Genomic DNA, 15368 nt, shown 5'->3' on the forward strand with positions numbered 1-15368 from the left:
ATCAGCCACTCCATAGTAACCATGTGCACTTACCTCACAGTAAAATAGGTAATGGGAAAAAGACTTTTCTGCTTCATTGTTGTTCCAGGACACCATTACTACCTGTTACTGTAGGCTACCTATAAAGCAAATTTTGTAATTGCATCAAAACATTTTTTTAATCTGCATATTGTAATAACTTTTCTGTTTTTTAAAATATAAGATATTATGACTTAATCTTTGAATGGGTGAATGCAAACACAGTAAATTCATGCAAAGCTAGGTAGGTTTACAATCTGAAAAGGAAATGGAAGTGGGTTAGGCTATGTATGGAAATATGGCTGGAGCTAAGAAAACACCTTCAGGAAAGAAGAAAGACTTGCTTGTTGTCAGAAGGCAAACTTATAATACCTGTTTATTCCTGAGTCTTCCCTAATGCTGTTTGTCCATATCCAGCTCCTGAAAAACAATATCTCTGGCATCTTTGTAATATGCTGATTCTACCTCAGCTCCTATTGCTTGGTGTCTCATTTCCTAACCTAACAGAAATCACTTAGCAAATATCTGATCTGTGATCTAAACAAAAATGAAAATATATTTTATAACTCTTTGAACTGCACAGTTATTTGGCTCTCAACTACAGATAAATATATTTTAAGAGTATTACTGCCAATCTCAGTTATAAGAATCAAAGCAATGCAAATAGATAGCTATTAAACTCTTAAGTACAATATACTGAAATAAAAGCCTCAGGAGATGGGCCTTACTTAATGAAAACAAATAAACAAAAAAAGCCCCTTTTTTGTTTATTTTATTTGGATCTATTTTATTTGGATTTATTTTATTTTATTTGGATTTATTTTATTTTATTTTATTTTATTTTATTGTTTTAGTATGTCTTTTTCTTGCTCTTTGAAATAGCTATATCATCTCTCAAAACTATAGGGGAACATTTCTACTGTATTTACAGAAATAAAAATTAATTAGATTTTCTAAACACATGGCAATTGTCAAGAAGGTTTCCTAAATGATAGAGAGGTTGAAGATCATATTTATGAAACAGAAAAGTGAATCCTGTATGATTTTGAGCAACCAATAGTTTCAACAGGATTACTTTTTGCCAATATCAACTTTCAGCTTCCCACGCATAAACCAGACATTTTGGGCATCAGTTTCAAGCATTCTTTTTTTTTTTTTCTTCATTGAAATCTTGACGCTGATGCATTGATCTGTCTTGCACTGTGAAAAGAAGTATTTAGATAGCTAAGCTGCATCTTATTTCTGTCCCTAGCTGTCTCATGTATGCCCAAAGTTAGTAGGGTAACAGGACATTTTTGTATTTCTCAAGATCGAAAATAACCATAAAATAAGGACAATCTTTTCCTCTTTATTCCATTGTAGGAACTTGGACATTTCTATTTTGTTCTCTGTACATTTTATTTGTATTAAGTTTACAAGAGACCTCATATAAATTTTTATTAAATATTTGTGCTGACTAACAAGAATTATGTGAGCAAAATCTGCCTCAAGAGATGAAAATTTAACTTTTGAAAAAAAGTGATTTGAAAAAATATAGATTAAATGACAGGCAAATTGAAAAACAGTGCTACCAAATATAATTACCTGATTTTGACATACTTAATAGGAAAAGACATTCTGAATTGATACTTTACAACCTAGTTCCCTGAGACTATCTGCTTAAAATGCATTTGGTCATATTTTTCTTGCATAAACAACTGAACATTGTTCAATAACTAACCACTGCAACTACCTTTAATTCTGACAGGTTTGGGCCACATGTTGCTATTAGAATCTATTTTCCTTCTACTCTCTTACAATTTTTGAATGAAGTTAATTTTTTTTCTATCAAGAACTCACTGTCCCCTATAAAACAATATTTATTAAGAGATTTTATTTTTCCCTGTTTTGTGAAATTCTTGGGAGACAAGTGGCTTTTGTAATTTTTCTTTCCAAATGTCCTATATCATATTTCTAAACTCCCACCACAAAGTGCAGTTATTGCTTGTTTGTTATTTGATATCAGCCCTTGCATATATTTCCTTGCTTAGACCCATGACCTGTAATTTACTAATAACTTATAACATTAAACACTATTTAAAATTCACATATTTCAGCAAACTTTAAAATCTTTCCAGAATTATTAAATGCCTTTAATAAAGCAAAAGGCCTCTTCTGTGACCAATAGTAGGATAAATTTCTTTTTGTGCACCTGAAGATGATCCTATATGCTTTCATAATATACATATACAGCTAAAATTATTTTCTTTTCTGTAGACTACTTCTCCTGAGAATCAGTGGTAGGGCTTTGTTTTTGTGGGTTTTTTTTTAAATGTTATTGGAAACTGCAAATACCAACTGGAGAAAATTAAGAAAACCTATAAGACATCCTTTGCAGGATGATTATAATTTTCTTGATGGTATATATATTTTTTTATGTTTTATACAGTTTCATACTAACTTGGCCACATCAATCCCATTTCTGTTTGCAAACATCAAGTTGCTAAAAACTTGCTAAAAACTATTTAGCAGAATTTAAAAATATATATTCTTTTTATAGGTAAGAAGCTGTCTAATATGGTTAAATTTCTCTTTTGTCCTTTAGAATATGGATTATGTTACTACCATAAAGTCAGAAAATATCCAGAAAAATTTTGATGTATTTTCTTGTATGTGGCGCTGTTTCATAATTTTGTTAAAGGACTATTTTGTTTATTTTCCTTAACATCCAAGATGCAGAGCTTATGTCAATAACTGCAGTTAGGATTGTTTTAACCATTTCATTCTGATGAAAACATCTCTTTACAATAACATTAGGAAGATCTTCTTTGTCTCTCTTTGTGCCTTGAATTCCCACTAACAGAAATAAAGATATTGCAGGCATGCTGTACTTCTGGCTTCATCTTAAGTGTCAAGTGTTTGAAACTTTGTTTGGGGGCCAGTAAAGACTTTAATTTTCTCTTTAAGAAGGAAAAAATAAAATGCCATAATAGGTCCTATTTTTTTTTTTTTTGTATCCTGTCAACTGAAGTCCTGTTATTTCACTAATACCCTCATCCCACTGCACAATAAAAGCATCATAAGGTGATGAGGTGCAGGATTTTTGGAATGTTTTCTTTTGAATTAATGACACATGTCTGCGTAGTTGAGATAATAAAAGTGTTTGCATTAGCAGAAAAATCAGTTTCTGGCTGACAGTCTAGCATCAACTATTTTTTTTTTTTTTTTAACAAGTGGATCCATTTCTTCCAGAGCTGCAGCAATCCCATTCCTGTATGCATAGTTAAGCAAACCTGCCTTTGTGCTATTAGCATTATGCAAATGAGGCTAAAATTCTTAATGCAATGACACTTTGGCTATAAAATGTGCTGTGGAGGGAAAAAATGTTGATAATCAAAGAAGTATAGTCTCAGAAAAGAGAGAGAAGCAGCTAACTTCCCATTTATTTTTGCATACTTTATAACCATTCCACATAAACTTACAAACAGGTCTTTGAAGTTATGTATTAGCATAATTACACTATAATATGTTTTCAGATTGTTTTTGTTTTCTTTAATTTCTTATTGTCTTGCAAAAAGTTCAGCTACATTGGAAGTATGCATTTTGCTTAGGATTAGTCCTCCTCCTTACTTCCCATACTCATATCAAAACAATTTTAGTTGAAACGATGGGTCTTAAGTATAGTATGTACAGAAGGATCCTTCCTTCCTTCCTTCCTTCCTTCCTTCCTTCCTTCCTTCCTTCCTTCCTTCCTTCCTTCCTTCCTTCCTTCCTTCCTTCCTTCCTTCCTTCCTTCCTTCCTTCCTTCCTTCCTTCCTTCCTTCCTTCCTTCCTTCCTTCCTTCCTTCCTTCCTTCCTTCCTTCCTTCCTTCCTTCCTTCCTTCCTTCCTTCCTTCCTTCCTTCCTTCCTTCCTTCCTTCCTTCCTTCCTTCCTTCCTTCCTTCCTTCCTTCCTTCCTTCCTTCCTTCCCCCTCCCTCCCTCCCTTCCTTCCTCCCTCCCTCCCTCCCTTCCTCCCTTCCTTCCTCCCTCCCTTCCTCCCTTCCTTCCTCCCTCCCTTCCTCCCTTCCTCCCTTCCCTGCAGGATTACATGTGCTACCTGTGCCAGCTGACTCCCTGTAGATCCTGCTGTGGACCCCATGCTGGGGAGAGCTCTGAAAAGCTTCCATGATGTCGTAGTGTTAGGGAGTCTGTGCAGTGGTTCCACAAGAATCAATCAAGTCCCAATTTCCTGCTAGAAATGAAGCACAAAGAATTGCTCACTGCTTTTCTATCATTAATCCCATTAGTGCCATTTCCCAGACAAAGTTAGCTTTTACAGTAATTTAATTTTTATGGAAAAAATTTTCCCTTGTCAATCTGGGGGCTTTACACTCTCACTATAAAGCAGTGAATATAGGATAATAAGAATTAGTCAAGCACAGCATGTAGTATTGTCCTTCGTGCTGACTGACCAGCCATGTTGCGCAGATTACACTTTGGCCCTTTAGAAACCATTATATGTAAAAGACATTTAGATTTTGCTCTACATTTGAGCTTCTTCCTGTTTTAACAGTCTATTACCTGTGCTGGACTGACCAAAGCTCAATATCAGTCCCTCTGTGTGTTGTCTCAACTCCTATAAATTGAGCTATGGGGACTGTTGGCTCTCCTTGGTGCAAGAGTACTGGTTGCTCATGCACTGCTTGCTGTCTGCCAGAGCTGCTCACCAGTCTTCAGTCCTCTGTTTGTGTCACCTCAAGGAGCTCTTCCTGCCCAGATGCAGCATTTTTAATTTGTCCTTTTACTTTGTGAGATTCCTTGTGGCCCATTCTTCCAGGTCCCTTTGCCCTACCCTCAAGCATATGGCCTAGTTACCCCAGTGTGGTGTCATTTGCAAGCTCGATAAGACTGCACTTTGTCACCTCACCAGTTATGAAGTTGTTACAGAACACTTGTTCCACAGGGTAGATTTCTGCATTACATCACTTGCTACTGGTCTCTGGGTAGAGGACAACACATTAACCACTACCCTCTGAGTCCAGTCATCCAAAGAGATGGGTTGTGTAGCCATCTGATCCATCAATCTAAACCTTGATTGGGCCTTCCTCACATGGATACAACAATATTATAGGAGCCAGTGTTGAAAGAGTAACAAAGTCAGGGTAAATGATACCCCTTGCTTTCCCTTCAGTCACAGGAGGTAAAAGATACCGCCTTCTCTCTCTTCAATCACATTTGCAATCTGTTTCTCATAGAAGACAGTCAGGTTGATCAGAGCCAATTTAGTGCTGGACTGAATAAAACAGACTCATCTCTGATTTCCCAGATTGGTGGGTTTGTCCCCTTTATCAAGGTGGATGAAGCATTTGCCTTTCTTCAGTCAGCTCAGACTTGTTATTTTAAAAATGATGGAATGCTTTTGCAAGGACCTTGTTCAATTCCCTCACTTTGCTCAGTAGCCCATCAAATCCCCTACACCTGTAAGTCTCCATGTGAATCTGTACACCAAAAGCATTTACTATAATATTAAAGTGACAATATTCTTCTGAATATTTTCGCAGAATTGTTTAATCATATCACTTTGCTCAGTAACAGCAGACATGAATCTTAGCCTGTGAAGCTTTGCCTTTTGTTTTGGTGGGTTTTTTGTTTGGGTTTTTTTTGTTTGTTTGTTTGTTTGTTAGGTTTTTTTTGCATTAGAGCTTGAAGTGAACCACAGAAAGGAGCAATGGCTGTGGACTTATGCTGTTTTCCTTGCTAACTGACAGTATATAAATAACTCTTAATATGAAATTCATAGTTTATTTTCTGCACTCACTCTCAGTTATTTTGCAGTTTTTGTTTACAGGTATCAAAGTATAGATAGTTTTTTGTATCTCAAGACAACCCATGGCATAAAAATAAAAGATTGGTTTCACTGAACCATGAACTGGTATTCTGGAAACAAGGGTTCTCAGTCAATGTCATCACATGTGGCAGAGAACTTGGCAGAAAAAGAACTTTTAAAACCTCAAACTTTGTTTCTGTTCCACATTGGAATGGCCACAAATGTTCTTTTGACACTGGAATTCTGTCAAAAATTGATTTTTTTTTTTCAAAATAATACCTGAGGTTTTTAATTCATCTCTTTTCCTTACTCTTTCTCATTAGAGGTGACCAGGAATCTCTTGACTGCAGAAAACCTTCCTTTGAAAAATTCATTGAAACCAATGTTCCTCTCAGGAAAGATTTTGGCTTTTATAAAATTACTTTTAGTCACAGCTGTTCCAAACAGGTTTGATATTGTAAGAATAATCATAATACAGAAGACCTGCCTAGACCTTTCAGCATAATGATGGAACTCTTATTTATTATTTGAGTGTCTCAGAAAAATGAAAGGAATAAAAGAAGTTAGCATAGTAAGAAAAGTAGCTGGACTTAAATTGATAAATCTATATATGTTTTCTAACATTAGAGAAAGAAAAGAAACAATTATTTGATTTTTATTTGGTGGATTTTTTTGGGTGCTAAATTGATGGGTCAGGTCAAAAAAAATCTCCCAGGCTGCATTCACAGAGACACTGCTAGAAGAGTTATCTTTCCACTCAGATCCTGTCAGGCCTCATCTGGAATGTTGTGTTTGGTTCTGGTTTTCACAACTGAAGAAAAACAGACAGGCTGAAGAATGTCCAAAGGAGAGTCACAAAGATAATCAGAGCTGGAGAACCTGACCCTTGAGGAAACACTGAAGGACCTAGATCTCATCTCAATGGAGAAGGCTTATGAGGGACGTCAGCACAGTGTTCCAGGACTCAAAGGGCAGCTACAAGGACCCATGCAGAGAAGACAAAGGCAATGAGTCCAAGTTGCATTGGGAGAGGCTTTTTATAGGAGGAACAATCATTCACTGAAACAACCTCCTCAGGGGGTGCTAGAAGAGTTCTTCTAGTCTCCCCTTCCCACAAAATTTGGAGCAGATTATATTTTTAGAAGCCTTCCAACCTGGGCCACTGTGTGATTCTATTAACAGAATTGTATAATCTAAGTTGATTTTTTCCTGTTGTGTTCCAACTGTGAAGCTCTCTCAGCTTTAAAAGATTTTATTCTGTTTTATAAATGAAATAAAAATGAAAAGGTGAGAAACAAGCTGTCTATGAGCTCCTTCATATAACTGATAACAGCATTTTAACTGTTAGTCAACCTGTTGCATATTGAGACTTGTACCCAAAATACCCATACTCTTCATGATCATTTGTGTAAAGAAGTTATTTGAACATTCTTACCAAGGCATAGCATGTTATCACAGTATGTTGATTGTATCACAGGGATTCCTCTATATTATGTGTGGGTTCAAGTGTAAGCATTTGAGTGTAATTAAAATTCTTTTTCTTCTTCTTTTCAATAGTCACAAAAAAAATCAAATGGAACCCATTTTCAGGTTAATGCTGTTTTGATAAGCATAATTTTTGGGCATTAGTTTATTTATTTGTGGAGTTTTTCTGGTTATAATTTCAAATTTTGTTAGAAACAACTTTTTAAAAAATATTCTCCCTGTATAATAAGCTTATATAGTCTCAGCTCTGACAGTAGAAAACAGTGGTGGGCTGATATTTCTTTTCTAGACTTTAGTACTTGCTTGTTAAAGATTTTTGGAAAATTGCTTTTTGTTAGGAGATTTCTTATATGAGAAATGAGATGTAACTTTTTTGATAATATGTTTGACTAACAACTATGTGTTAGTCAGTAAACTTAGAGGGTGACATATGTGTTAACACAACTTGGAAATAACGTCAAATATCTGGGCTATTGTATCCATGGTTCTATAATTTATAACAAGTCCAAATCACTACTGAGGTTTGAATTGTCAGTAACACCATTGAAACCACACACTGTAGTACAACATGTTATGCTGACAAAAGTAAAAACATATTTAGTGTAATTTCTCCATATTTTCAGGTCTGATTCTCTCAAATCTATGCATCATAAAACATGACTTTTTTTAGGAAAGAGGATGTCTTCCCTGTTGCTCTCTGGCAGAACCTGCAGTTAGGAGACAGTAAAATGATGAAATATTTATCTTGCAATATTCCTTAGAAAATCACCTTTCCATTGGTAAACAGAAAACATTTCCTTTTTTTCCACCTTATTTCTATCAGTTGCTAATTGGTAGAAATCACAGAATCACAGAATCATTTAGGAAGGAAAAGAGCTCCTAGGTCACTGAATCCAACCTTTGACCAATAACCTCCACGTCAAATAGACATGGAATACGGTCCTTTGCTGCTTGCTGTCTCCCAGGACCCCATCTGCAGAGCTGCTTTGGCACATGCCTGGCTTGGAGAGTGAAGAAGCTGGGCTGTTTCTGAACCAGCCAAAACCACAGGGACAGCTTGCTTCAGACTTGGTCACTGGGGTTGGCCAGGTTAGCATCAGTGCTGAGCAACTGTCCCTGTCTTGGAAAGTCTTGTAGGTGCAAACCAAGAAGGATTGCGCATTGCGTCTTCTTGTGGTTAACAGTTTAGTTTCTGTGTCAGTGCTGGCATGTTTTCATCCCTTGAAAATGTCTCATAGATAAAGTTAAGTTTGGATGGTTTGTGGATTGATCCTTTCTTAAACCTTGTTCTTCAGGGCACTCCTGTATCTGTGTGACTTTCCATGGTGGAGAAAGCAGCCAAAGCTACTTCATGTAGATTTACCCCTAACTTCTTGATGGAAATAGGCCATGCAGGTTTCCCTTCAATACAGACTGTTTAATACAGCTTCTGAACTCCCATTCCCAGAGAGCATTCAGCCAGAAGAACACAACAAGACCCCTCCTGCCTGCCAGCCACAGCCATGAGGACTTGGGTGTGACGAGTTTCAGCTGCTGCTGTCAAAGATGGACTGAGAGTAGGGCCTAAAGAATGGCCAGGAACATTTGGATACAGAAGCACCAGCAGGAGCAGCTGCTGGGCAAAGAATTTGAACACCCCTGCCCTGGTGCTTGGAAGTGGGAAGCAGGGAAAGCAGGAGAGAAACATCTTCTGTTGCAGCAGTTCAAAAAAATTGAAATCATGATCCACATCCCAAAATTGAAAGCATCTAGATGTTTATTGCAAGTGAGAGAAGTCAGACTGTTGCAGGAGCTGCAGCAGCCCTGCTGCTGCACCTGCTGTCTGATGTAGCAGCAGGGCTGGCTAGGTGCTCCCTTGTGCTCAGTGGTGTTCCCTCATGAGAAGTGCTGGCTGCAGCAGCCTGCTGAGAAGTGGCATCGGAGGGCCCCACAGCTACTGGATCTCTCCGTGCTCAGTGTGTCCCCAGAGTCCCCCTTCTTCCTTGTGGAAGGGCTGGGTGTCAGCACGCTTGTGACTCAGGTTGTAGCGCTACCGGGGGGATCTGCTCCGGGTCCTGGCTGCCTTCCTTTGGCGGCGGGCAGACCAGCCAGCCACATGTTCCTTGTGGTTGTTGTCTGCTGTCACAGCACGCAGCAGTCGCTTGAAGGGCTGCTTGCACAATGGGCAGGTCTCTGTCAGTTTGGCCCATTCCCAGATACAGACGAAGCAAAAGTGATGCCGACAGACCTCCACATAGGTGGCATTTTCAAGGTCACCCAGGCAGATGGGGCATAGGCCATCTGCTGCTGCCATTTCTGATGGCCCTGCTGGTGGCAGCTGGCTCATGCTGCCCCTTGTAGAAGAGTCTCTCCTCTAGGGCTTCCTCAGCACCCCGCACCTGGTCCTGGAGAGGGAGACATGTGAAGTGCCTGGGTGCTTGGCTTTGTCTGGTGCTCAGAGGGGAAAGACAAGGAAAGCCCAAGTAAGGTGTGGGATAGGGAAGGTAAGGGTCTCCTGAAGGGGTCACTTTCTGGGTTTTAAAGCAGCAGCAACAGCAGTAGGTGCCCTGTGGGCGAACTGGCCCAAGGACAGCCCCACAGCCTTCTGCCCTTACTGCCCATAGGCAAGCAGCCGTCACTGAACGTTGAGGTGCTGGGGAAACCTCCCGTCTGTGCATCAGGGAAAGGCAGGCATGAAGAGCCCGTGTGGCCTTAGGTTGGAAAGGCTCCCACTGGGACCTGGAAGGAGGTTGTACAGACCCTTTGGAGGTCTGCTCCTTGGCAGGAGGTAGAGAGGGAGTGAGAGCAGGAAGGGAAGGCCTGGTCTCCACATCTCCCCAGAGCTCAAGCTAAATGGCTGAGAGCCTTGGGGCAGGCTCTGGCAAGCTGCCAGGAGGCCCTGGAGAAAGACCTGCTGTGTCCAACCCCCTGAAGATCTCATAAAATCTCTCAGATGTTACTGTGTTTAGCACAGGGTACCTGAAGGACTCAGCAGGTAAAGGCAGAGAGCCTTCAGTGCTGAAAAGCCCAGCACCCTCCTGGCACTTACAGCTCCAGTACAGCTCCTTGTGGGAACCACAGGCCCTCACAACCGGGCAGACAGGAAAGGAGATTGGAAGAGGCTGCCTTTGCTCCAGTGCCTGCAGCTGCTGCTTTCTAACAAGCCAAAGCTTAAAGAGCAAAACCCTGATCCTTCTGTAGCCTGCTCACCTTACGTGTGTACCTGCAGGAGTCCTGAATAGAGTGCCAGGGGACAGAGCCTGTGGCTTCTGAAAAGCAGCAAGGTTGGGGTGATGTCACAGTGACACTTGTGTTCCAAGGACCTGTTTACTGCTTGCGACCCAGCCAGGAAAGTAGATGCCCTAAAGAGGGAAAGCCTGCTGTGCAAGAGATTTTGGTATCTTCCCATGGCCTTGTAGGTGAGTTTTCACCTCTGCCTTATCACTGAAGCCAAGGCAACATATTTCCTGCCCTATTCAGCAATGGGCTCCTCTTTTCCCTGGTCTTTGCCACTTAGACATTTAGAGAAGCCCTTGTTGGCATCCCTCAGCAGATTCAGCTCCAAGCAATCTTTCCAGCCTTACTGCCAAGACCCTTCCTTATGCAGCCCAGCACACCCTTGGATTGTTTTGCTAAAGGGTGGCCTTTACTGGCTTGTGTTCAGCTCACTGTCCACCCTTCCTCCACCTTTGCTAGACTGGACGGTACCAGACAGGGGCTGCTCCAGACAACCCCAGTGCAGCATCCATAGGTTCTTGCAACTTAACAGGTGGGAGCAAGCTGTGGGAGAGAGGAGGTGGACTGCTGGACTGCTACCCACTGTTCACCCAGTGCAGATACATTTGGTCTTGAAGCCTTGAAGGTGGGTTTTCACCCCTAATTTACCACTTCCTGTGATGAAAAGCAGTGCCTTGTGCACAAGGGCCTGGCTATGAGCAGCCCACCAATGAGGATGTGGGAGTGGGTGGTGGTTCATGAATAGTTGTCAAGTGAGGTAGAAAAATAAAGGAAAATGAAGAAGGCAGATGCACTACTGAATACCTTGGTCTTTGATTAAAAGTGTTCATTCATGGAAGAATGGTTAAGGTTAGAAGACTCATGAAAATGGCCCTTCGCCTCAAACAGGGTCACCTTGAGACTGCTGCCTTGTCCCTTTCAACAGTAACCTCCAGCTCATGTAATGCTGTCAGGAAACATCAGCATTAGATTTCTCATCTTCCAGAAGTGAATGTTAATGTGCAAAGCATTCTACAGATTTTTGTTGTATTGTGTTTTTATATCATTGTAACAGTTCTGTAATGGTTTGCCCCTTCACCCCCCATTTTCTCCCAATGGTTCCACCCTGAGCTCTCCTGCCCCTCCTCCAATGCCACCCCACCTGGTGCCTTGTCCATCACGCAGCTCCTAATCCCACCCCCCCAAAATCTTCCACCTTGGGCATCGAGTGAGTGGATGAAAGCCAGGGGTCCCTCCCTTAACCTTCCTCCACTGGCTTGTGTTTCTGCCTGTCTTTCTGCCTTCCACTCCCCCGAATTCCCCCACTGGGCGGTGGGCATCCTTCCCCTTGTCTCCGCCCCAGTACTTAAGGTGATTATGAAAGCCACATGGCCACTTTCGGCCACCGGGACATGGAATTCAGAGCTCCCCGGAGCTTACAATAAATCTGAGACGTTTCCCTGCCGTGAGTCGACTCCCTCATTACCTTCTCGGACACCGCCTCTCCTCCATACAAGGCAGACAGCAAAGCGCTCTGTCTTAGCTGCTACCCAAATCTGCCACGAAACACAGGGGAGTGTCCCCCACTGCTCACCGTGCATCTGCTGGGCAGGCGAAGTCAGGGGGCTTCAGAGTGAGCACAGCGGCAGATTTTAGTGACTATAGAATTGTTTTATAAGGAGTAAAAGCTAACACCTTAGAGATCACATTGTCAAATTTCATTCTATTTAGATACAGTGAACTGTCTTTATATATTTTTTTACTTTTACAATGAGATGGCATTATAAAATGATATGGCATCATTGGTTTGAATTTCTCCCTTATTCTTCCATAGAAAAACCCCCTAAACACCCAACACCTTTGTTGTCTTTCTTTGCACACATAAAAACAAAGAAGGGAGCAGAGTAACTTCTGTGTTACTGAGTTTAAAGTGTGATCAGGAAATAACAGGATAGGACTTATATGAATAATAAAACTTCTTGGTGAGAGAAAATCTCTTCCAATGAGCATTCTACTTTAACACTTCCCATAGAAGGTTTTGTTATAAGAATCACTCTGAATAATTACAAAAAAGCTGCAGACAGAGACATAATAAGATTTTTCCATACATCTGTTTTACTGCTTTAGTGATTAGTTGCATATTTGACAAAAGCTTTTGAGTAGTATATGAAATTTTAAATGATTCATTGATGAGACATTTTTAATTTCTGCATTTTTAAATTGTCAGTTGTCAGTTGTCAAAGTCCTTGGTGCAAGTCAGCATTCATGAGAGTGTTGAAAGTGGTGTTTACATTTCCACCCAAATAATACCATCCTTTTCAATTATTAATCAGTATTTCCATTTCTTGGTGTAACTGATACACATTTTGCCCATCAAGACACTATTTAAATTTTTTTGGTAGAAATTAAATCAACTGGCTGTCCCTGAGTGTTAAAAGAGGCACTTTTTTTGTCTTATTTCTTTTCTTCTCTAAGTGTACAATACACTACCATGCCATGTGGATTCTGTGATTTTCTTGCAAATAAGTTTGAAATTTTAATGCTCTCTAAAAGCCATTAGGAGGCCTTTTTTTACTGTCAAGAAATATTTTAATAATAGATTATTTTTTTATTTTCAGTAGGTTTCAAGGGAAAATTTGGTCTCAAATTCCTGCCACCTCTCTGACATATAGGATATTACAATTTGCAACAAACACTCCATTTCTGGACTTCGGACACAGAACAGTACTGTGGGTAAATGAATCAGAACTCAAGATCAAATTTACAAATTAAAAAAAATAGTCTTAACTTGAAAACAAATGTATAAAACCTTTCTGGCCTTCAAGTCACTCTCCCACCTAAAAAAACCCGGAAAGATCATTTGAGGTTTTATATTTTTAAAAGCAATCTCTTAATGGTTGAAGTCCTTACTGTTACAAATCATGTTTAGTGCAGACTGAGTTGAAAAGAGAAAGGTGCTAACAGCAGTTTCCTCAAGGGCTTAAGATCTCTTTTCTGAAAATATCTAAAATGCATTAATTTAAAATTCTTGCTAAGCTTTCATTGTGACTTACTTTAAACATTTAATTATTTTACACAGACACAGTTAAAAAATCTGTCCCATGTATCAGGAAAATTTTTTAACTTCGCAGAAATAAACCATCCAGAAATTTAAGTCATTCTCCTATTTAATAACCTATTTAATAACCCTAATTATTAAAACTAATATTTTTTAAAAAACACAAGTGAATGTTCCTGGCATCCTTGTTTGCTGAAGGATGATCTTCTGCATAGAGCAGTGTCTCTAGGAAAGCTAATATGGCATGCCACCCTGCAAGGCCAGTCTTCTTCTAGATACACATGAAAATGTGTCAGTGGTGTCTGGTCATACTCAATTGGTAGTAAATCTCAGCACATAATCTTCATTTATACCAAAGCAGCTATTTTAAGGGACAGCACTATTCATCTGATGTGAGGAAGGGGGTATAACAGCATTAAACATAACTCTCTACATAATTGATTTGCTAGATGATACATGATGTGTTAATGGAAAAAGTTGAATGAAAATCAATTGTTAAATACTTCATTAGACACAGTTTGGTGTAACAACAGTACCTTCTGACTGTGATAGTAAGTAGGTGAACAAGGTACTTAGTGAAAAAAATTTGCAAAATATTGTTTCTATGTAACTATATCATGTGGAACATTTCTTCCAAGATATTCAGCATGAAGAAAGCTGGTGCTAGATACACTTTTCACTGAATTGACAGATAAGCATCTGTATGGCTTAGGTTTTGCAGTTCAAATGTCAATTCTTGCTGGGAGAAATCAACAAATAAGTCATAACCTTTACTCAACTTTAGCATTAGCTTGTTATAAAACCATTGTTCCTGTATTACATAGTTGCCCATAGAGGTATATGCAGAGAACTTAAAAATAGGAAATCCTAGATAAAAATCAAAGATGGTTCATTTGAACAAGCTTGTTAAATTGTGGATTATAATACAAGGTGTTCTCTTTGGAAAAGGTAACAGAAAATTTCTCAGTATTAATATGCTATAGGAAAGAGGAATGTAAATAGAAATTTTTAATTTTTTGTGAATCACCTGATTATAAATCCTTGATATGAGCTAGCAACAAAAGAGGAAACTGCACAGAAAAAACAATGGTCAAGTCATGGAGATGTTCTTTGTATATCAGAATATACAGGGTTTATCTGACCTTCCATGAGACTACCTTCTTGACCACAACAGTGTCTATATTATCAACATTAGTATAAATATGACTTTGTATTTGTATCTGCTTTGAATTTAAAATTTGCTATGTAATGTCCTAATTTATCCTAATTATGGGGGATGGGCAATATTGAGTCACCTCACAGCTTTACAGAGACTTTGAAGACACATGCAGCAGTTTTTGTTTCTGTGAAGAGGAAAAAATCCAAAAGGTTTTCTGAAACAATGCTTTGACAAGCCTGCTTCTGACATCTACAAATGTTCAGCATCTGCAAAAAAATCCATCCATCTGTCTAAAGGAAATGAAAATCATTCTTCTTAGGACAATCATTGTCATAGTTTGCTCTCAACTACATCTTGGAAGATAACTGTTAGACAGATTCTAAATTACTGAACTGATGAATGTGTTGAAAATGCCTCACACAGAAGTCAGTGTGATTTCATTCTAAGCATAGTACAGTAAAATTGGTGTAATTCTTTTTCATGTCTGCATATCCAAGAAAAATGCTCTGAGTATAATCAAGACCTAGATACAGATTTGATCTCATTAAAGCTTCAATAAGTCAAAATATTTCAAGGGTAGTGCTCCTTAAATTGGACTACAATAACCATGACAACTTCATTGCTTCTCTTTATGCAGAAATGAAGGTTCATGTTCTCAATCACAGAG

At 39.2% G+C, this 15368-nt stretch overlaps 1 long non-coding RNA gene across 1 annotated transcript; it reads right to left on the reverse strand.

Annotated features, from left to right (window-relative positions):
• Positions 1-9022: 9022 nt before the first annotated feature.
• LOC137473821 (uncharacterized) lies at positions 9023-10606 on the reverse strand. The gene is made up of 2 exons (XR_010999006.1): positions 10479-10606; positions 9023-9673 (listed from the first exon to the last, which is right to left on the reverse strand). It is a non-coding gene; the product is annotated as an uncharacterized lncRNA (long non-coding RNA).
• Positions 10607-15368: the final 4762 nt, after the last annotated feature.

This window comes from Anomalospiza imberbis, chromosome 5 (genome assembly GCF_031753505.1).
Source record: "Anomalospiza imberbis isolate Cuckoo-Finch-1a 21T00152 chromosome 5, ASM3175350v1, whole genome shotgun sequence".
In the NCBI taxonomy this organism is placed as follows: domain Eukaryota; kingdom Metazoa; phylum Chordata; class Aves; order Passeriformes; family Viduidae; genus Anomalospiza; species Anomalospiza imberbis.